Below are 6,000 nucleotides of genomic sequence, written 5' to 3'. Positions count from 1 at the left end.
GCCCGCCCGCCCCGGCCCCGGCCCCGGCCCCGGCCCCGGCCCCAACCCCGACCCCGACCCCGGCGCCGGGGGGCTCATGGCCGGAAAGCCAGCGAGCGGCGGCCGGCGCGGAGGCTAAGCCGCCGCGGCTCCTCCTCCTGCCCCTGCCCGCACTGACTCAGTCGCGCCCGGCCCCGCCTGCCCGGGATTCCCCCCGCCACCGCCCCGCCGTGCTGCCGCGGCACCCCCCGCACCCCCTAAGCGGGGGGCTGCCTCTCCCCGCCCGCTGTGTCCGGGGGCGGCGCAGGAGCGCTGGGAGGGAGGAGACCCACCCGTGGGCACGGCACGTGTGGGCGAGGGCCGGCAGCCGGGGGTGCGCAGGGGAGGTGGCCACGCTGCGCTTCCCCATGCCGGGCAGTACATGCCGGTGTGTCCCGGGCCTGCCCCCTCCCCTGCCCTGTTCGGGTTCTTTAAACAGCAGGCAGCTTTGCCAGGGGTGGCAGAGGGACCTTGTCAAACCGGGCGGTGTGTGGGTGAGGATGCTGTTGCGTGCGCAGGTGCTGAGTGAAGCCGCAGGCTCTGTGGGAAACGATATGGTGGATGTCACTGGTAGCAGAGATAGGTGCAAACGAGACGTTTGCTTTTCGCATGTGCATGGTTTAACTCGTTTCACCCACCTTCTTGTCTGTCCTGTCTGTACAGGCAAAGGGAAAGGCCAGGTGGTCACTACACTTGGCTGTACAAGTCACTTGGTCCAGCCGCTTCCCACCGCCTTTCTGCATTGCAAATAGAAAGCCCAAAGCCCAGAGTGGCTGCCGCGGCTCGCACAAGAGCAGCCAGGACACAGAGATCAAAGCTGAAAATAGAAGCTCCAACGAAGGCCCAGCTCCCTGCCCGTGAATGATTGACCAGGCTGCATTTCAGTGCTCTCCTTCCAACATCAAAACTATCCAGTTGTGTTCCTCATGGATCTTCATAGACTTCATCTAGTTACTTTCCAGTGTCCCAAGCAGTGGGTTTCCTCAGAAGACAACCTAGATAGCTTTGAACGCAGGTGACACTTTAAAATCAGTTTCACTTGTTGCTTTTATTGCTTGACGTGCCTCTCCGCCTCTGCAGGGTGCCCATCTTTCCAGTTCAGCCCAGCAGGAGGGGAAGGATCAATTCGTGCCACACACCTGCAAGGGAGCTCACCTGGGAAGAGCTTGGTGGTGGGTACCGGACTGAGTTCACACAAACCACATGCAAAGCGCCAATGACTTCCCCCTCCCGTGCTGCAGCTGCTGCTTCGGGTTTGCGTCACTCCCCCAGCACTGGCCGCCAGGCCTTTAACCGTAGCCTTGCTGCAGGCGAGCTACCCATGGAAAGTGTCTCTGACCAGGCAGGAAGAAAAGTTTTGGGGTGTGAGGGCAGCAGGAGGCAGGCAGGGGAAGTTTTCGTTGGCATCGATAACTTCCAGTCACAAGTTTTTGTCCCACGCTGAGGATCTGTTTCAGTATCTCCAGTTGTGTCCCTGGCACTGCCTGGCTGCGAGACTACAATTGCTAAGGGAAAGGAGCTTTTCCTACATCTTACCAGCTCTGCCCAACGCAGGACAGGGATCTGGGCCATATATTCATGTCACTCCCTCTCACATCCTGGTGGTGGCTGCATCCGAGCTCCATGTGTGTCTGCAGCCGACATTCCTGACCCCCACTCAGAATTTCCCCACTTTCAGCTTTCTGTACCCAAGTGCTACTAGGTTACCCACCAAATACCTTCCAAAATGCCTTTGTCATTTTCTCCAGTAACATAGCAGATGTTGCTAGACATGTAGCTCCATCATGGAATGATGTCTTACAGACATTTGTGTGGATGAAATGAGGTATTGGGAGAAATCCATGTTGCTCAAATCAGCGCAAACCTGTGTGGTGATGCACAAAGATTTCACTTTTCTGTGAACTAGTTGCTGCTTGGCTTTGCAGCAAGTGGCAGTTACTCCTCGATTACCTTGTGATGTTCTGTTCCAGTTGTGGCATAGGTGTGGAGCCTGCTTCCAGGCCTAGCACAGGTCCAGGAGTGGTTCAGCCAAAGCACAGAGCCTGAGCTAAAAAGCCCTGGACCAGCTCTGCAGGGAGGCAACTCGAGCTCCATCACTTGGGACTCTACAGTCCAGTCCACCGCAAGCTGTCTACACCTCTGGCTGCCAAGCAGCCCCTGGAGGTGGCCTTCCTCTGCTGCTGATGTGCACTTAGCTGGAGCTGGTGCTCTTGCAGCTTCCCTGAGGTGAGCCTTGAACTTTCTTGTGCTGGCTAGTGCTCTCCCAGGGCTGTGTTGCAGTGGTCTGCTGCAGCTGAGCTGCGGAGACCGGGCACTCCCCATTAAAATCAGCTGTGCCACCCAGGCACCCATGTCCAGCCGTTCCGTGCTCTGACCTTCCAGCTACACCCACTAATACCCAGCTCAGGCTGGGTATTGTGATCTGGCTGGGTGTGCTTCTACCATCCCTTCAGACAATTTGAGTGGAAAGTCTGAAAGATGAACTTGGCCACTGAACTTGGCCACTCGTTATTTGCCTTCTGTCATTCATTCACTGAGGCTTGGGCTCCGTTTTGTGCTGTCTTCCTGTCAGAGAGCTTTTCTGCCTGGCCATGCGGGATTTGGACTTAGATTATTTTCAGAGAGTTACACCTGTATGTATACATAGACACATGCACATGCATATATATTTTATATATATATAAAACATACTGACAGGTAGTGATGGAGGGAGTAAAAACATTTAAATATAGTATGAGGCCAATCTTGATGTTCTGACTTGGAGGATTTTAAAACCGAAACTCTAATTCTGGGCCCTCTCCAGTCCCCTTTAAGATGTGTCACTTAAAATGGGTAAAATTGCAGGGAAAAAGTAAAGAGATCTATTCCACTAGAGGTCAGTGTCAACACATGCCACTCGAAGGCACCCAGAGCTACCCAAAATAACCTCTCCGCAAGGAACTCTGCTCAGAAAGGCTCTCCCACCATGCTGTGCAGCCAGGAGCATCGGGGCAGAGCCTGGGCATGGGAAGGACTCCCCAGGCGACCTGTGATGCCACATAAGCATCGGGCTGCCCTGTTCCCTGGGGATGCAGCCCTTTCCCCCTGTCCCCAGCATCAGAAGCGCTGAGCCTGTCAGAAAGGTGCTAGATTCCCATGAGGAAGCTCCCACCACATTTTCCACACCAGAGTTGTCTCTAGGTGCCCCAAGCAGTAAACCAGACCTCCACCTGGACCTCCAGCTCCAGCTCAGGGAGCTCAGCCCAGAAGCTACGCGCGCCAGGCTCTTGGCTGGGAGCAGAGGTCCTGGGAGAGCAAGGAAAGCCGCAGGAAAGATGACACGCTCTCTCCTCCAACTGCTGTTCCATATATCTGAAAACAAATCAGCTCTGTAGTGCACCAAACCGGGTCACTTCACTTTTTGGCCTAACAGAGTAAAGCAGGGACATGACTTTTAAAGATTCAATGCCCAGAAGAGAGGCTGAGCTTTCTAACAGACCAGTGCAAAGGAGGTCCTCCTCAGGTACCCATTTTCTGGGGTAATCGGCCCAGAAAACGCTGGCTGCCCTCTTGTGGTAAGTCTGGTTGAAATCACAGGGTCACTTTGAATTTCTCCAAGGATGCTGTTTCGGGCATCTGCTTGCTTTTGCAGTAACGGATTATTTCCAGTTGGAGTTTTCCTCCTTTCAGTCCGTGTTGGATGCCTCTCGTCCTTCTGCTGCGCACTCCAGTAACGTTACGGGACCCATCGCGCCAATACGGTGACACAACCCGGAGCAGATCAGGCTTGTCTACGTGTGGTAGGTGGTCCGCAAGTCGCCCAGCTAATGCCCTCCCTGAGAAGGACACACAATTCCCACTGTTCCCCAGAGTCCTGCGGTGGAGAGGGCAGTTTCTAGCTCGTTCTGTTGTTCACTGTGTGTATATGTGTGTATGATGTGTAGGAAGTCAGACAAGGATTAATGAATTCTTTGAATGGGCATCACACCTAACTCACCCTGCTCTCGGCTGCGGCATTCACTTCCACAAGCAGAATGTGATCGATATAAAGATGCACTAAAAATCCTTGAGCTTACAAGGCGAACGAACAAAACCCCCAGATATTTTAACAAAATTTCATTCTAAATTAGATCTTCCTCGTGTAACTCCTGTCAGCTCAGTGGTTGCAGCAGCAATGCTCTCTGCTCACATGTGGGCAAATGCATGGCTGATAAGGTCTCGGTATGTATTTATTTGTGTGTGTGTGTGCAGCTGTTTGTGCCCAGAGCTCTCCCAAAGGAGATGGCAGACATGGTTATGAATGGGAAGGGGATGGCAGATGGTCTTGGAGAACTGATAATAAAACCATGCTTAAATAGATGGTGAAACTGTGCCCTAGGTGAGAAATCTTGTCACCTGGGGCTCCCTTTATAGCTAGTGGAGGACAGACTCACTGCCAGAGGGCAGCTCTGATAACCTCTGTCCGGCCATACCGCTTTAACAAAGAGCACTCCTCCGTCCCTGCGGAATAGCTGTGGAAGGCAGTGCTCCATCGGTGGGCTATCATTTATTCATGACTCTCTAAGCACAGTTTATCTGGCTGGGACTATCCAAGACAGAACAAAAACTTCAACTCACTCAACCATGCCTCGGCTCACCTTGCCAGAGAGCGCAGGACGGATGCTGCCAACGCTGCATCCCTTGGTTTCAGCATGAACACTCTGGACCTGATGACCGTTAGAAAGGAGGATGGATTAACTTTCATTTTTAAGTTGCTTCTGCTTGACTTGCTTCCTACTCCACCTCAGCTCCTCGCAGCACTGCAGCCCCCTGCTAGCCCAGTCCTTGCCTCCTAACAGTGCTCTGAGTGGCTACTCTGCTGGTCCCTAGCAAGCTGCGCGGTGCTGCCAGAGGTATTACTCATGCAAGCTCGGCTCTGCTCTCAGGAGAGTTAAACCTCCCAGCTGCCAGAATGAATTAGAGCTTGTGTCTCTCCGTGCTTGCATCAGAGTGATTTGGGAACAGGCCTGGTGGAGCCACACTCCTGCAAGCAAGTGAGGAGCCCAGGCAGGGGTTAGGAGAGAGGGGTGAGCAGGATGGCTGGCTCAGGGCGGCGGGGAGGGGAGGTGGGGGTGAGCAAGCTGTTTGAAATATTCAGGTGCTAAGCAGGAGCACAGGGCACGCAGAGAGCAGGTGGCCATCCCCTGGGACAGAGGAGCCCAGGCACCATGAATAAGTGATCAATTAGTCTGTGTTGCTCAGGTAACAGCTGCTCCCAGTGCACTGAAGGTAGGATCGCAGCCATTCCCCAAGGTGGGATTGTAGCCATTCCCCAGGATGTTGTCCTCGCTGCCAGCGCCGGCCTGTGTGATGACCCCTAAGTAATGCAGACAGGCAGGAGAACAGTTGTGCTCTGGGCTTTTAGCCCCTTCCTCAGAACGGCCTCGTTTCCCCCTCCTGCCCAGGTCCGTGGGGAGAGTCGGGTGATGAAGGGATGCTTCCCCAGACCAGGATGTGTCAGCTCCAACCGCTCAGTGCGGGGAAGGCAAATTGCAACAGAAACCTATTTTCTGCTTTTAGGGAGGTGACTCCCAGGACTGTAACTAGGGATAGGCTAAATTCTCTGAGCCATTAGTTTCCGTGGCTTTCTGGGGATAATGGGCCAAAAAACTCAGGCAGAACAATACATTTGCCAGGGGAGGATTTGGTTCAGTTTCCAGGCACTTGGTGTGGTTGCTGCTGCTCCAGAGTTATATCAGACAAGATGTCCTGAGGACTGTCAAACAGCATCTGGGCAGCTCTGAATCTGCTTTTCATTTCTAGTGGGGATGTGAGGGAGGGCACTGGGTATCCTGCTGGGCTGCTGCAGAGAGGAAAGCAATTTAAGCTGAGCCAGAAACCTCTGTGGAGCCTCACAAATAATTGTGCTGATGAAGAAATAGACTCTTATGGGGCTGGATGGAAAATAAGCAAACTGCATACAGGCAGCCTGTTGGAAAGGGAAGGATCAGAGCAGGGATCAAA

Source organism: Gavia stellata, chromosome 2 (genome assembly GCF_030936135.1).
Source record: "Gavia stellata isolate bGavSte3 chromosome 2, bGavSte3.hap2, whole genome shotgun sequence".
In the NCBI taxonomy this organism is placed as follows: Eukaryota; Metazoa; Chordata; class Aves; order Gaviiformes; family Gaviidae; genus Gavia; species Gavia stellata.
Note: the sequence above shows the minus strand (reverse complement) of the source record.